Raw genomic sequence first — 17659 nt, 5'->3', positions numbered from 1 at the left:
CAGGATGGCTGGGCTGACTCGGCCAGACGCAGTGGCTCATGCCTGTAATCCCAGCACTCTGGGAGGCCGAGGCAGGTGGATCACCTGAGGTCAGGAGTTCAAGAGCAGCCTGGCCAAGAAGTTGAAATTCCCTCTCTACTAAAAATATAAAAATTAGCTGGGCGTGGTGGCAGGTGCCTGTAATCCCAGGTACTTGGAAGGCTGAGGCAGGAGAATTACTTAAACCCGGGAGGCAGAGGTGGCAGTGAGCTAAGATTACACCACTGCACTCCAGCTTGGGTGACAGAGCGAGACTCCATCTCAAAAAACAAGAAGAAGAAGAAGGGGGAAGGCGAATGGCTGCGCTGCCTCATAGGGAAGAGGACTTACAGCAGCCGTAGGACCTTGGCCACTTGGGTGGAAAGGAAGGAAGGAAGAGCTTCACCCATGGCGGTGACCTAGACTGCAGAAACCACACTAAATATCCACATCCTGGAGCCTGGCCACCCCATTTGCTTCTCTTCTCCTTGGGTAGAGGATGTGGTGAGCTTTCTACCCTGGAGGCTGAGCAGCACAGCTTCTAACCAGGGTAGGCGTTTGTCTGTCCCTGGGAATACAGACAGCATTCTCATAAGCAGCCCAAATACTCCTGAACAGCTTTTTGTAGGGTGGGGTGGGGCGGAGCAGAGGGTGATTTTGACTCATAGGTACCTTTTCCACTTTCACTACTGATAACTGTGTTACAGATTAAAGTTTTGTTTTTGATACTGAAGAGGGCTTAAGAGAGTGAGCTATTATGGCACATCTAAGTCTGCTAAAATAGAACCACGGGGTAGTGTAGGAGAATCTCTTCTAAATTATGGATCATATATGGTGAACTTTAAAAGCCATGTGTACCTAAGTTGAAAAATCAAAACATGTCTTGTATTTGGGTGACCCTGGTAATTCTGGATGCCACTGCGCCTTGTGTGAACACAGGATGCTGAGGTGTAGGGATCAACAGGCTTTTTCAGGACATCTTGCGCTTCTCCCTTGGGGTAAAGTGGGGCGGCAGTAGGAGCGCACAGCTGTTGGGCCCCTGATATTTGTCAGCTGGTTTACATGTGGGATTCCATTTAATGTAATCTTGGAGGTAAAATTATTTTATTGAAGATGAAGATAGAGGCTTAGAGAAATTAAGAAAATTGTTCAAGATCACGTCATTTGTTTTGTTTTGCTTTGTTTTGTTTTGTTTTGTTTTGTTTTGTTTTGTTTTGAGACAGAGTTTTGCTCTTCTTGCCCAGGCTGGAGTGCAATGGTGCGATCTCGGCTCACCACAACCTCTGCTTCCCAGGTTCAAGTAATTCTCCTGCCTCAGCCTCCCGAGTAGCTGGGATGACAGGCATGCGCCACCACGCCAGGCTGATTTTGTATTTTTTGTAGGGACGGAGTTTTTCTATGTTGGTTAGGTTGGTCTTGAACTCCCAACCTCGGTTGATCCGCCCCACTCGGCCTCCCCAAGTGCTGGGATTACAGGTGTGAGCCACCACATCTGGCCAAGGCCATGTAATTTCTTAAGTGCAAAGATGAAGTACTTGATGAACCTAGAAGTTTGACTTCAAGGCCCTTGATCTTTCCATAACACGTGGTTCATTTCCTGGTTGGTGGGGAGTGACTGAAAAACTCAAGGAAGCTGTGTTTTATGGAAAGAGGACCTGAGGGGTGTATGGTCTTTCCAGGCTTGGAATCTGCCATGCTGGGCTTCTGAATTGTATAGCTTGGCCATATAGAGAGAAGCCCCTCATTTAAGACTTATTTTTGCGGGGAAATAAAGGAAGGCCGCCCACATGAGACAGGCAGAGGCGACTTTCTCACAGCTGCTGTGGCAAGAAAGTCAGCACCATCACTTACATGTGGCAGAGACTGACATGCAAGTGAGTGGCGGATGAGGAGTGGGGAAGCCTCAGGATGGAAAAGAACGGCTCCCAGTGGAGGCTGTTGTGGGGGCTGGAGGCGGCTGTGCAGAAGCGGGGTGTCCTTGGTTCATTAGGGACGTATTTGGCTTTCTCTGAATGATCCTAACTGGAAACAGGGGCCAAAATTAGGGTGGCTGTCAGTTTTGAGTCAAGTCCTGGCCACGTGGGACAGAGTTGTGGTTTAGTTTCTGGGTTGTGGAGAGAGAGCAGTCTGGCTTCCTGTCTGATGTGCTAGCCTGGCTGGCCTCCTGGCTGTTGACTGTAGATAGGGGATTGGTTTCCTGGGTGGGCAGCTACAGGTTGTGGTCTGAGTTCTGTCTTTATACATATGATCAGGCATGGACTGTTTGTATATTCAGTCCCTCATTTTTCTTGTCAGTAAAAATATCAAATGACAAATTGGATACATTGTGAACTTTTTAGATGTCTGTGTCCGCTGGAAGAAGTTTTCACGTTCACATTTAATCAGAATGAATATAAACAATTGAGCCATTTATCTTGAAAGTTTAAAATAGGAAATCTTCAACAATACTACCTCGGCGCCATTGCCTCTCTGTCCATCGTTAGGGAATGTGTTTTTATCCACCGCCGGCTCATCGTCCACCAGTTTGTGGTTGATCCAGTTCTCTATACGTCTTGTCTTGTGTGCATCTCATTGTTTGCTAGTGTTAGCTTTCCCCTTCGTCAGTGTAGTTTATTTGTGTAGCCTCTGTTGGTCGGAAGTTATTTGTGGAATTTGTGAATGGAAGGGACCTTGGAGGTCTGCTAGGTCATCCCAGTGATTTTAGAGATAAACAGAAATACAGGGAAATGTTCCAGCTTTTTTGGTGGCAAAACCAAGAATAGAAAGCAGTGTTCTTGGCCGGGCGCGGTGGCTCAAGCCTGTAATCCCAGCACTTTGGGAGGCCGAGACGGGCGGATCACGAGGTCAGGAGATCGAGACCATCCTGGGTAACACAGTGAAACCCCGTCTCTACTAAAAATACAAAAACTTAGCCGGGCGAGGTGGCAGGCGCCTGTAGTCCCAGCTACTCGGGAGGCTGAGGCAGGAGAATGGCGTGAACCCGGGAGGCGGAGCTTGCAGTGAGCCGAGATCGCGCCACTGCACTCCAGCCTGGGTGACAGAGCGAGACTCCGTCTCAAAAAAAAAAAAAAAAAAAAAAAAAAAAAAAAAAAAAAAGAAAGCAGTATTCTTTGTGCCACAATGTCATTGAAAGACAGCTCAATGTGGGCCTAAAATGCAGAGTAACTAACTTTCATTTATCTCTGCTTCTGACTCTTGTTATCAGACATTTTAAATTGACCTTAATGTGTTAGCAGAAATATGAAAAGTCCTGACTTGTTTACATATAAGGTAGTTTGTCGCCTCCTCATTTGGTTGTTTTTTTCAACAGGATTGAAAAGACATTGTTCTAAACTGAATGTTTATGTCTCCCCCAGATTCTTGTACTGCAGCCCTAACTGCCAGTGTGATGGTATTAGGGGGTAGGACCTTTGGGAAGTGATTAGGGTTAGATGAGGTCATGAGTGTGGGCCCTGGTCTGACAGGATTAGTGCCCTTAGAAGAAGAGAAACCAGGCCTGGTGTGGTGGCTCACACCTGTAATCCCAGCACTTTGGGAGGCCAAGGTGGGGAGATCACGGGGTCAGGAGATTGAGACCATCCTGAAACCCTGTTTCTACTAAAAATACAAAAATTAGTTGGGTGTGGTGACACGTGCCTGTAATCCCAGCTACTCGGGAGGCTGAGGCAGGAGGGTTGCTTGAACCAGAGAGTCAGAGGTTGCAGTGAGCTGAGATTGTGCCACTGCACTCCAGCCTGGTGACAGAATGAGACTCTGTCTCAAAAAAAAAAAAAAAAGAGAAAGCAGGCAGCTCCCACTGCCCTGATGTGAGGAAACAAGAAGAAAGGTGGCTGTCTGCAAGCCAGGAAGAGAGTCCCTGTCCCGGAACTGAGTTGGCCAACACTTTGATCTTGGACTTCCAGCCTCCAGAGCTGTGAGAAATAAACTAATGTTTAAACCACACAGCCTATGGTATTTTTTATGGTATTTGCCTACGGTATTATGGCAATCTGATTTGACTGATACAGAGATGGTTCCAGAATACTGTAGCCTGTATCTAAGTTGGTGATGCCATGAAAATAAATGTGGTAGTTCATTCCTTTATATAAAGATAGCGCTGTGAGCCCAGGGCCTTTGCTCATGTCTTAGTTGAGCCTTGTTTTCTTATAATAGCTTCCTAATTTCTCTTTTCCCCCTCTAATTTATATTATATATCTGGATTAAATCATATATGGTATGATTTTATACTTCATGTCTATACAAACTTTTAGTGATTTTATTTCATTTTATTTGATTTTTGAGACATGCCCATGCTCTGTTGCTCAGGCTGGAATGCAGGCATGCCATGACAGCTCACTGTAACCCTAAATTCCTGGGCTCAAGTGATCCTCCCGCCTCAGCCTCCTGAGTAGCTGGGACTACAGGTGTGCTATCCTGCCTAGCTAATTTTTAAATTTTTTGTAAGAACAGAGTCTTGCTGTGTTGTCCAGAGTGGTTTCAAACTCCTGACCTCAAGCAGTCCTCTCGCCTCAGCCTCTCAAAGCACTGGATTACAGGCATAAGCCGCCACACCCGGCCCAGTGATTTTTCATTGTTAAGATCAAGGATGAGTTCCCTGGCTTGGCATCAATGCTCATGATCAGGGCGTGATATGCAAGTTTGGGTTTCAGTGTTTCCATTCCCGCCATCAGCCTTGCACACCAGCTTGTTGCCTAAGCCCTGTTCTGAGGCCCAGCCTGAGAGCTGCACTTAGAATTTATACCTTCTCATCTCTTCATCGTCTTCGCCTATGTTCTTATCTCCATCTGGGACATCGTCTTCGCCTATGTTCTTATCTCCATCTGGGACATCATCTCCACACTTCTGCCTCTTTAAATCTTCTCCATCCTTCAAGACTTGAAATACTCACTTCCTTTCCATCATCCCCGCTCTGACATCCAAGCTAGAATTAATCTTTCTTCCTTTGAACTCTGATAGTGCTTAATGTTTTTCATCCTTTTATTATACAGCAGTCCTGTGTGTTAGATATTATTATTCTCCCAGTTTTTCATAGTTACTTTGAAAATATTTGCTGTAGTCATATATTTTGAATATGTAATATGACTGACATTCAAAAGGTCCTGGAGAGTGAAAGGCAGTCCTACTCCCATCACTGCCCTGTGACCACTGTTGCCAGTTTTTGTTTGTTTGTTTGTTTGTTTTTCCAAGGCAGAGTCTTGCTCTGTCACCAGGCTGGCGTGATCTCAGCTCACTGCAACCTTCGCCTCCCAGGTTCAAGCGGTTCTCCTGCCTCAACCTCCTGAGTAGCTGGGACTGCAGGTGTGTGCCACCACGCCCAGATAAGTTTTGTATTTTTAGTAGAGACGGGATTTCATCATGTTGGCCAGGATGGTCTGGATATCTTGGCCTCGCGATCCACCTGCCTCAGACTCTCAAAGTGCTGGGATTACACACGTGAGCCACTGCGCTCAGCCTATGTGTCTTGTTTTTAAAAACACAGATGTTGGCATAAGATAAACATGGTTGTCCAGTGGTAAGTATTTAGGTTGTTCCCAACCTTTTCGATTAATCACCGCTGAGTTGTACATAATTCTTGCATATTTGCGTGAATATGTTCATAGGATGCATTGCTAGAAATGGAATTGTGGGATCCAGGGTTCTGCACATTTTAAATGTTGATGGGTGTTGCCGGATTCCTTCCATTAGGGCCATACCGTTATCTCACTGTCAATGTGTAAGGGCGCCTATTTCTATTTACTTGCCAACAGTTTCTTCTCATCTGTTTTCTTTGACATCACACACACACAAATAGCCTCCTTGTTCCAAAAACATGGACATTTTACATTTCTACTTAAAGTGTGCGCACACTGACTGAAGCTCTGTGTTGCAGTGATGTGTGCTGCTAGGATTGTGGCTTTGTTTCGAATTTGCTAGCCAGGCTATGACTTTCCAGTCAGGTATTTTTTGTTTTGTTCATGCTGTTGCTGTCGTTGGGCTGTGTGAAATTTCCCTCCACTGCCCAGCCAGATTTCCTTTCCGGTGGGCGGGTTAGTGTCTCATCCGGAAGCCCTGTTTCCTAGTGACCTGGGCCGAGTGTCTCATTCTGCAGCCCTGTTTCCTGGTGACCTGGGCCGAGTGTCTCATCTGGCAGCCCTGTGTCCTCGTGATCTGGGCTGAGTTCCTCCATGAGAAGTTGCACCCATCTTCTCCAGTAGTGCATCTTTTCACAGCAAGCAAAACATTTTCACCACGTTTCTAGTGGGACAGGCACTAGCTCTTTTCTGGGCATCAGGAGACCTGGCTTTGTTCTGGTTCAAACAATAGCTGGTGAGTTACCAAAGACATGTCGCATCTGGCCCCTGATCCTTTGCTTTATAAGTAGAATCACAGTCCGAGTGGGCATCACTGCCCTGGTCTCTATGCGGTGCTGAGTGTTGTGGAGATGATGGCTAAGTGTCAGGGTGCATTTCCACCACTAGGGGATTACAGGTCAGCCAAAGACACAGGAGGAAAGCTAACAGCCCCGGGCAGGTACACAGAACCAGAGGAGTTTGGAAGGGTGGTTCCAAGCTCCTTGGTGTGATTGAGGTGATCACAATAAAGATTTTAACTCTAAGTCTTGGGCCATTGGACCAAGAGAAGAGAGAGCTGGTGTTGAGTTGTAGTGAGAGGTGCATGGTTCATGTGCCTGCTGAGCCTGGCTTGGACTCAATTCCATTGAGTCCCATTCCATTTTACCTTCTGTTTCCACATTTTTCATGCTCGTGCTTGTTTCTCCAGAAAAAAATGCAATAGATTCCTTTCAAAAACTTTACAAAAGCCATAGATGCTTATTGAAAATAGTTCAAATGATATGGAAGACAGAAAGATAGTGAGTGTTTTTCTGTTGTGTGTTTGGATGAATGTGTCTTTGGGGTAGTCACTATTAACACTGGGTGTATTTCCTTCCAGATCTTTTCCAGTGTACCTACAAATATATATGTACACATTGTAAAAAACAAAATAGTAACTGATCAACATTGAGTCCCCCTACTCCCACTGCGCAGTCTACATGGACATCCTTTCATGGTGATACGATGAGTCCTGATTGACTCCTTTTGTTCGCTGGAGTGGCAGGTTATAATAGCTACAGATAACTCACCTTCAGTGGGCATTTACCACGTGACAGGGTCTGTGCTCCAGGCAGGCTACATGAAGTGGGTCTTAAGGCTTTTTACAACAATGCTATGGGTGAACACAGTAATTGTTAACATTTTGCAAATGATAGAATTGCAGTAGAGATAAGCAAAGCTGCTTGCTCAAACTCATGGCATGATTCCCGAGAGAGAGACAACACTTTTAAAACAATTCTTGTTATAGTAGGTGATTTACGATCATTTCAAGAAATAGTGCATTCAGTGAATACATTTCAGGGTGTGGCACAGTCTGGGAACTGTTCCTGAAAATGCACTGGGCTAGAGGTAAGGGAGTGGTCCATTGTCCCTGGTCCCCTAGTGCAAGGAGGGAGGTCCCGGGGAGAGGGGGCATGGAGAGGAGGTCTCTGAACAAACCTTGCAACATCCATTTCTGCTGAGTCTGGTCCGAGGTCTGGTTCTTCACTTGTACAATTTTCAGAGATACTTGATTTTGATTTTTATCATGGCTCACCTGAGCAGCCATGGTTTCAAACTGCCTGAAGATGTGGTCTGGCAGGCCAGTGCTATGCCCATCCCTCCCGCTCCTGCAGGAGGGGAGTCATCCTGGGACTAGAGGGCTTCGCCTGTAATCAGCTATCTCATAATAAGTGGATTTGATGCTGCTTTCGCTAGGTCGGGAAATTTCCCATTTGGAAGGAAAACTGATACTTGTTTTTGGGTTTTGCTGAGGAGCCACAGAGTTTAGAGCAGGGACTGGAAGTTTGTTGAGACATAGGTGAGAGCACTCAAACAGCTTCTATGAAACGTGGAAATAAACACAGTGTTCCAGAGAGGTCCCTGGCTTTGGGATATAAATATTTCTCTAACAGAATGGCACTGGATGTCTGCTGTATTTTTTTCTCTGCTATTTTGTCAAGTTTTATTTGTGTGTGTGTCTCCTGTACAGAAGGTGTGACATCAGTTTTTGCCACCAAGTATTTACAGCCCTTGGTACCTCCTAAGTGGGTCACTTTTGTGCCGTGATTTCCTTGGGGGAAATTGTAGGTCTCCTACCCAAAGCACATTGCCCATTTCAAGGTGCTCCTGGTTTCTGAACACCTGTGGCAGTGCCTTCCATGTGGGTGAAGCCAGCCGAGAAAGTATCCCTCCCCAGGAGGTGGGGACTGGTGATTGCCTGAGTGAGGAGGCCGGGGATGAGCCCTGGACTAGAACTTCTGATCGGCTGCTTTTCCTTCCCCTCCTCTCCCTCCTATTTTTCCACCACCCCCACTTTTTAAACATTTCTTATTAAAAATTAAGCAAGTATTTTGGTTTCCTTTATTCTCTATTCCTTGCTAATCATATGCAGAGTGAGCCTGGGACAGTGGAAAGGAAAGTTGTACTTAGCTTCAGATGATCCTACCAGCCCCGCATTGAAGGGCTTCCGCCAGGCGGCATTGTCAAGTGGCGTTGTGGAGGTTCTCCTTTCAGTCCTCAGCATTAACCAGCAGAGGCAGGCGGTAGTTATTCCTGGTTAATGTTGGGGAAGTTGAGCTCAAAGTGGCCAAGGGAACTTCCCAAGTCACATAGGAAGTAGCAGAGTAGAACCCAACACAGATTGTCTCTGAATCAGGCAGGTCGTCAGATTCCAAAATGGGCTCTTAATTTTTGGAGGTTAAAAAGCTGAACAGACACATATTTCTTTTTTCTTCTTCTCTTTTTTTTTTTTTTTTTTTTTTTTTTTTTTTTTTTTTTTTTGAGCTAGGGTTTTGCTATGCTACCTAGGCTGGTCTAGGCTCAAGTTGTCCTCCTGCCTTAGCGTTCTGAGTGCTGGGCTTACAGGTCTGTGTCATCACACCCAACTGAACAGACATTTCTTTAAAGAAGACATACAAATGGCCAAAAAATATGTGGAAAAAATACTCGGTATCACTTATAATCAGAGAAACGCAAAACCACACTGAGGTATCATCTCACCTGTTAGGATGGGTATTATTAAAAAGACAAAAAATAACCAGTACTGGTGAGGATATGGAGACAAAGGAGCTCTTACACATTGTAGGGGGCTGTACACTAGAGCAGCTGGCTGGGCGCGGGGTGCACGCTGACATGTCAGCACTTTGGGAGGCCGAGGCGGGCAGATCACCTGAGGTCAGGAGTTTGAAACCAGCCTGGCCAACATGGTGAAACCCCGTCTCTACTAAAAACACAAAAATTAGCTGGGAGCGGTGGATCACACCTGTAATTCCAGCACTGTTGGGCGGCTGAGGTGGGCGGGTCACTTGAGCCCAGGAGTTCCAGACCAGCCTGGCCAACATGGTGAAACCCCATCTCTACTAAAAAATACAAAAATTTGCCGGGTGCAGTGGCGGGTGCCTATAATCCCAGCTACTCTGGAGACTGAGGCATGAGAACCACTGGAACCCGGGAGGCGGATGCTACAGTAAGCAAGCCAAGATTGCACCACTGTACTCCAGCCTGGGCAACAATGAGACTCTGTCTAAAAGAGAAAAAAGAAAAAGAGTAAGAGTAAGCTAGGGCACCCACTATGGCAAACAGTATGGAGGTTCCTCAGAAAACTGCAAATGAAATTACAGTGTGATCCAGCAGTCCCACTACAGTGTAGATACCCAAAGAAAAGGAAATCAGTGTCGGAGGGGCATCCGCACCTCTATGTTTCCTACAGCACTGTTCACCATAGTCAAGATATGGAATCAGCCTCGGTGTCCAACAGCAGATGATGGATCGAGAAAATGTGGTCTTTATACACAGTGGAGTACTATTCAGCCATAACACAGGATGAAGTCCTGTTATTCTCAGCAACGTGGATGGAACTGGAAGATATTATGAAATAAGCCAGGGACAGAAAGTTACACAGCACATGTTCTCTTATGTGGAAGGCAAAAAGGAGTGGATCTCATGGAAGTTGAAAGTAGACAGAGGATCCTAGAGGGTGAGAAGGGTGGGGGAAGAGGGAGATAGGGAGAAATTTGTTAAAGGATACAAAATTATAGCTGGATAAGAATAAATTCTAGTGTTCTATAACATAGGATGACTATAGTTAACAAGAATATATAGTTTCAGGCTGGGAGCGGTGGCTCATGCCTGTAATCCTAGCACTTTGGGAGGCTGAGGTGGGTGGATCACCAGAAGTCAGGAGTTTCAGACCAGCCTGGCCAACGTGGTGAAAGCCCGTCTCTACTAAAAATACAAAAATTAGCCGGGCATGGTGCTGGGTGCCTGTAACCCCAGCTACCAGGGAGGTCGAAGCAGGAGAATAGCTTGAACCTGGCAAGCGAAGCAGATGTTGCAGTGAGCCGAGATGGCACCACTGCACTCCAGCCTGGGCAACAGAACATGACTTTGTCTCAAAAAAAAAAAAAAATAGAATATATAGTTCCAGATAATTGGAGGAAGGGTATTGAACGTTACCAACACAAAGAAATGATAAATGTTTGAGATGGTGGATATGCTAATTATGCTGATCACATACATTACATGTATTATAACATCACTATGTGTACTCCATATGTACAGTACACAATTATGTGTCAATTAAAAAAGAAAAAGCTGAACTTAGATTGGAATGGCTATGAAGTAACTAGCTTTTTCATATTTTTGATATAGACCCTAAGCATTTATTTTAAGTAAACTGCCCTTGGCTTCAGGAAATGTGTAGTATTTGAATTTTAGCCTTGCATTTTGGAATACAGAGAAGTAAAACTGTAGGTTTGCTTTAGATACAGTCACGGGGTTTGCCGTGATGACTTTTTTAAGTAATAAGGGGGAAATATCCTTTAATTAGTAGGTATATACGCTTATTTTTCTCCCTCTTACACATTTTTAGTTGTTGTCCAGGCATTATGATACTTATGTAAACAGTATGTGATATCTTAGGTAGGAATCAGAATTTTAAGGTAAGAATACTTAGAGTTATGTATTTTTCAAACTTTCAAACTGGACATTTTACATGTCCATTATATAACTGTAATTAAATTTTCAAAAAGACAATGTGTGTCTTTAATATAGGTGATGCTCTAGCATTTTTTTTTTTTTTTTTTTTTTTTGGAGACAAAGTCTCACTTTCTCCCAGGCTGGAGTGTAGTGGTGCGATCATGGCTCCCTGCAGCCTCAGCCTCATAGGCTCAAGAGATCCTCCCACCTCAGCCTCCCAATTAGCTGGGACCACAGGTGTACAACAGCATGCCCAGGTAATGTTTAAAAGTTTTTGCAGAGACAGGGCCTCCCTCTGTTGCTCAGGCTGGTCTGGAATTCCTGGGTTCAAGTGATTCTCCTGTTTCATCCTCCCAAAGTGCTGTGATTACAGGCATGTGCCACTGCCTGGCCCCATATAAGTGGGATGATGACTTGAGCCTAGGAGTTCAACACTAGCCTGGGTAACATGGCACAAGACCCTGTCTTTACAAAAACTAAAAAAATTAACGGGTCGTGGTGGCACCTGCCTGTGGTCCCAGCTACTCCAGGAGGCTGAGGTAGGAGGATAACTTGAGTCCAGGAGTCGAGGCTGCAGTGAACTCTGATCTTGTCATTGCATTCCAGCCTGGGTGACACAGTGAGACCTTGTCTCTTAAAAGAAATTACTGGCTACCTGATTAGTCATAGGAAAAAAACCTGAACTCTGATCTAAACCTCATACCTCATACAAAAATTAACTCAAAATGGATCATGGACTAAAATGTAAAATGCAAAATAAAGATGAAAAGAGAAGCTAGAGACTGGGAGAAACTATTTGCAAACCACATGTCTGATAAAGGACTCATATCTATAATATATAAAGAACTATCCAAATTCAGCAGTGAAACCAAATCATCTACTTTGAAAATGAATAAAAGACCTGAAGGGACATTTCAGATAACATATAAGCACATGAAAAGATGTTCAACATCATGAGCCATCAGAAAAATGCACACTGAAGCCACGTCACTATACACCTATCAGAATGCCTAAAATAAAAAGTAGTAACAAGACCAATGCTGGTGAGGATGCGGGGAAACGGGATCACTCACACTTGGCTGGTGGGAATGGAAGATGGTACAGCCATTCTGGAAAATAGCTTGACAGTTTCTTTAAAAACTAAACTTGCAATTGCCGTAGGAGGCAGCACTCACATTCATGGGCAGTTATCCCAGAGAAATGAAGACTTATGTTCACACAAAAGCCTTTATGTATCTGTTCATAGCAGCATTATTTATAAAGGCTAGAAACTGGACACAGCCCAGAGACTGCTCAGCAGGTGAATGGTTAAACAAACTGGTGCACCCAGGCCCCAGATACCACTCTACAGTAGTTAATGATTCATCAGTCTTTCAAACTACAAACCACCATCATGCTTACTCCCTTTTTTTCCATCCTGGGTCTGAGTGGATTTCATTTTGCATTTCTTTCCAATGCATTTCCCCTCTGTCCTTTCTGGTTGCGCCTCATGCCTCATTTGAACAGTTGTAAGAGCCCCCGAATTGTTTCTCTGTCTCATCATGGAATCGTTTCTACACTTCATGCCCTGCATTGCCACTGGAACAATCTTTCCAAAACGTGAACAAACTAACTTAAAAAAAAATCCCAGGTAACCTTCCAAATAAGTATAAGTTTTCTCTTAGAAGTTTGACTTCTTGTCTATAGGGAACCCCAGGACTGTAGAGAGACGGATTTGCTGTCTGCATTTTAAGATCAGGCAGAAATCCCTGGAGGGGCCCATGGGGAATAGTGGCACAAATACTCGTTCTAGAATCAGAAGCCCTCATATCCTGGTTCTAACACTAGCTGGATGTTCTTGGGAAAGTTTTGGTTTCAAACCTCAGTATGAGGAAGCATCTTCAAGGGATCACACAAGGCTACTGGGAGGAGCGGATGTGGGGCATGGTGAACATGCTGTGTAATCCGTGAAGCACGTCGTATGTGTGAGAAGTGGAGCTGTGTGGATAGCGGTTCTGGAATCAGTATATGAAAACGATGGAAAGCACATTCGTAGTTCTGCCTGATGATACCACTGGGCACCTGGGTTGTACATGCCTGCAACATGGGTGAGGCCTGGGTCAGTACAGCTCACAGTTTGGTTTTCATGCAGTTAGAAAGGCCGGAGAGGACCCTTCCCCCCTCCAGCTGTAGGAAGGAGGCGGCTGTCTCCTGCTTATATTTGGTGGGATTGTCTGTGGCTCCTTAGGGACAGGAATGCAGGGAGTGGGGGAAGAAAGCCGGCTTGACTGCTCGCTAGTCAGCCTTCTCCCAGGGAGGAATGGAGGGGTCATTTCGTGGTAACTTGCCAAGTCTTTCTTAACCCATCTGCTCTTAGAAATGACCAGCATGACAAGTAAAAGACCCATTAGAGACAGATGGGCTGTGTGTCCCGTGCGTTTATGGGTTTGTGGCCTCAGAGCTGCCAGAACTCGATAGCTTTCTGGGGAATGCTGGGTCAGCCAAGGGGCTGAAAATAGTGAGAGGAAGAAAATTCACCCTCGTTGCTCTGGTCTGGGAGTGATGACTGAGGAGAGCGGCATGGAGGGCCCAGCCTTGGGGTCCCTCTCAAGCTCACTCTCACGGCAGTGGGAATGTGGGTCTCAACCTCCCTAGTCCTCCGAGATTTTCGTCTGTCACATACTCACCTCCAGCAGGGATGTCTATGGTGATGAGATGAGGGAGCATCCTAGCACATGTGGCACTTAGTAGGCTTGTGGTGAGTGGACGCTGGCGTCAGTGGAACAGGAGACTGGGCGCTGCGTGTGGACGCATTCATGTGCTGGTGGCATAGGTGGACAGAGGAGAGAGGGACGCTCTGCATTTCTCCTTTTGGTCTGCCACCGCCGCTGTTGTGAGCAGAATCCGTGAGTGTGTTCTGTTGCCCCAGTCAACTTGGTAGGCTGATTGCTCAATTTTCTGCTTCCACTTTTGATTTCTTAAGAATGGGAAAAGGAACACTTCAGTTACTTTTCTGGTTGATGGCATACATTCCTTGATATCACCTTAATGCTTTTTAATTTCTATGTATTTTGCATGCTGGAGCTTGCCTGACATCTGTGTTTTTATGCCTCACCCTCTCGCACAACTGTTGGCCACACCAGGATCAGAGAGAAGTGACCAGACCGATTGGTAGCAGGGCTAGGACTGGAATTCTCCAGCCTTTTGATGCCCAGCAGGCTCTGTTTTCTGTAATGCACTGCTCTTCCCTATTTCGACCCCTGTTAGGACAGTGGATGTGAAATGTAGCTGGGCGCTTTTGAGGGTGTGCTAGGAGTGTGGCAGATGCCTCAGATTGGCATATTCCCCTGACTCTGAATTCTCATGGCTCAGAGTCAGTCTCTAGGCTACTGACTGGGAAGATGCAGGAAGTTGTTTTATATGGCAAACTATGCCAGGGCGTTTTTTTCACCCGGCAATTTGTTTGGTTTGGACTGGAATAAATGTCTGATCTTGGTTTCTTTGCCAATATTATTAGGGAGTGGAGCCTGACTTGTTAACTTAGCCCGATTCGTAGTGCTTAGAATCTCAGTGAGTGAACTGAGCGGAAGTGTGAGAGCATCTTGGACAGTGGTTTGCAAATCTAGCTGCATCTGGGGGGCTGTGAAAAAAGCATGCATGCTTACTCCCGACCAGTTGAAATAGAATCTGCAGGAATGGAGCCTGGGCAGCTCTAGTGTTGTTAAAAACCCACAGGTGGTTCTGATATACTGTAAAGGTTGAGTAAAGGTTGAGATCCACTGATCCACAGTGAATTGGAGTCCTGGATCATAGACATGCCTTATGCTTTCACCAGCTTAGAATGGTTCTTGTGCTTTAGAACTGTGAAAAAGTGTTATGCAAACAAACGTGGAAATACCCTAAATGCCACATCCTGTTACTACCTGTCATGAAGTATATTTACCAGTTATTCACTCTATTCTGATCTCTACCCATTCCACCTTTTCTTAGTGGAACAATAATTTGACAGTTGGTTATGCAGAACCAGGGTAAGTCTAGTTTGATTGGCGGGAAACAATTTTGGGTATGAAGTACCCTTTAGGCATTTATTGAACTCTTGTTTGTACCACTGCTGTGCTGGACAGTTTATAAATATTACTTCTTTAAACAAGGCCTATGGAGTCAGGCTGCCTGAGTTTTGCTAACTAGCTGTGTTATTTGGGATAAGTTTTTAAGCTTATATAAACATGACTTTCATCTATGAAATGGGATGACAAGGGGTCATGATCATCTCACAGGATCGTGCAAATGTGTGTGTAAAGTGCTTAGTTTGGTGCCTAACACATAGTAACTACTCAGTAAAGTTATTATTACACCATCATCATCATATTTAAATGTAAATATTAAGAGCTAATAAATTTGTAAAAGGTACTATACCTTTACCCCTTGAACCAAAGACTACTTTAGTTTTAAGTGGTTGGGTAAATTTATGACTTAAATATTGGCCTCTTGAATACCTTGAATTTCAATGGAACGTAGCCAGAGGATTTCATAATTGGACCGTTTCCTCTGGAAGTTGGAGCTTTGTTTGTTTGTTTGGTTTCACTTCCCACACTAAGCATGGGGCTGTACGCAACTTTATGATGACTTCTGGTACTGGGGAATCAAAGCTTCATTCACTTCTTTGGAGGAGATCATCTTATGCTATATGAAGCACTCAGTCTTCGTTAACTGTGTACCATCCAGATAAGACCAGGTGCTTCCCATGGCAGCCTGTCCTTTTCTTATCTCTCTCATCAATCTAGCCTGTTCCTTCTATTCCTCTTTATACTAGAACTTCTCTTTGAACAAGGAATGTTGTTTTGTCACTGCTAGGTTCCCAGCAATTAGTAATGCCTAGCACATACTAGGTGCCTCCTGAATGTTAATAGGTGATAATCTAGCAGAACACAAGATAAATCCGCAGGTTGAGATTTAAGCTGTGTGGTATGAAGGCTGCATTGGCAAACTTATTAAATCAATTTTGTTAATACAAGTTTAAAATGTCTTAGTAACTGACTTAGTTCAGTAATCATTTACTGAGTGTCTTCTAGGCCAGACATTGGGGACAGAAAGGTAATAATATATGATCCCTGCCTCATGTGCAGGAAGTCTAGTGCGATGGACAGACACGTGCCAGTGGCTGCCATGGAATATGGTGAGCATTAAGATAAAGGGGCACCCTGTGTGCCTTTGGAGCACAGAGCAGGGCTTGTGTTCTGGGAACATGGGCTCCATGTGAAAACACAATTTAAATTTTCTTTTTTCTTTTTTTTTTTTTTGAGACAGAGTCTTGCTCTGTGGTCCAGGCTGGAGTACAGTGGTGTGATCTCGGCTCACTGCAACGTGCTCCCCCCAGGTTCAAGCGATTCTTGTGCCTCAGCCTCCAGAGTAGCTGGGATAACAGGTGTGAGCCACCACGCCAGGCTAATTTTTGCATTTATAGTAGAGATGGAGTTTCACCATGCTGGCCGGGCTGGTCTTGGACTCCCGACATCAGGTGATCCTCCCACCTCGGCCTTCCGAAGTTCTGGGATTATAGGCATGTATGTATTCATCCTTTTAAATATCTGCGGGTAGCACTTAACTCTAAATGGGTACTCATTAAACTATTGAATGACTTTAGTATGGATTGAATGACTTTGCTCGGGTCTCGTTTCTAATTTCCTTCATTAGAGGAAAAAACAAAAAATGCAGGTTGAATATCCCTCATCCAAACTGCTTGGAACCAGAAGTGTCTCAGATGTTTTTACATTTTTGGATTTTTGAATATTTGTATTATACTTGCTGGTTGAGCATCCTGAATTCAAAAATCCAGAGTCTGAGCTGTTCCAATGAACATTTCGTTGACCATCACGTCGGCACTCAAAAGTTGCGGATTTCAGAGTTTCTGGTTAGGGAGACTCATCCTGTATGGGTGCTGGATTGTCGAAGAAGTTCCAGGCCAGAGGTTGGGTGACTAGGCTTTGGTTTTCGCTTTGTTACTAAACAGGCTGTTTTCTTCCATAAGCTCAGCTTTAGATACCCCAGTTGTCAAAGAAGGGAACGGGCCATCTGATGTTTAACGCCTCTGTTAGTTCTGACTTGGAGACACCTGGCTTCAGTTCGTCTTTCTTAGGAATGGACAAAGAATATGGGAATTTTGAAATCGTTAGTCAACATCTACAGGGTCGTTGCAGCCTGGTTTTGGGTAAAGGTCATCTTTAGTGAGCCCAGGGAGAAGCACTGGTTTAGCTGTCAGCTGAGAGGGGTAAGCGGTCCTATTAATTTTCCTCTGTGTTAGTGAAAGCATTGTTAAGGGTCACAGCATTAGTGGAGCTGGCTGGAAAGAGGAGGGGAACTCACTGTTACAGGTTATATTGAATGTCTTTTCAGTCGCTAAATGCTTTTTATGATATGTTTTCAGGATTTCAGTGTTGTATGATTTCTCTGTGTTAAGCACAGGAAATTTAACATCAGCAAAAAAGAATTCTCTTTCTTTCTTTTTTTTTTTTTTTTTTTTCTTTGAGATGGAGTTTCACTCTTGTCGCCCAGGCTGGAGTGCAGTGGCATGATCTCAGCTCACTGCAACCTCGGCCTCCTAAGTTCAAGCGATT

At 44.8% G+C, this 17659-nt stretch overlaps 1 protein-coding gene and 1 long non-coding RNA gene across 2 annotated transcripts in view; one reads left to right on the top strand and one right to left on the bottom strand.

Annotated features, from left to right (window-relative positions):
- LOC139361025 (SH3 domain and tetratricopeptide repeat-containing protein 1-like) overlaps positions 1-17659 on the top strand; it is a 49263-nt gene that overhangs the window by 11915 nt on the left and 19689 nt on the right. The window lies entirely within an intron of this gene.
- On the bottom strand, positions 4079-17620 carry LOC139361028 (uncharacterized). Its single transcript, XR_011618610.1, has 3 exons — positions 15542-17620; positions 13733-14022; positions 4079-10058 (listed from the first exon to the last, which is right to left on the bottom strand). It is a non-coding gene; the product is annotated as an uncharacterized lncRNA (long non-coding RNA).

Source organism: Macaca nemestrina, assembly GCF_043159975.1.
Source record: "Macaca nemestrina isolate mMacNem1 chromosome 4 unlocalized genomic scaffold, mMacNem.hap1 SUPER_4_unloc_1, whole genome shotgun sequence".
NCBI classification, from domain to species: Eukaryota; Metazoa; Chordata; class Mammalia; order Primates; family Cercopithecidae; genus Macaca; species Macaca nemestrina.
This window is presented reverse-complemented; position numbering and strand designations above follow the sequence as displayed.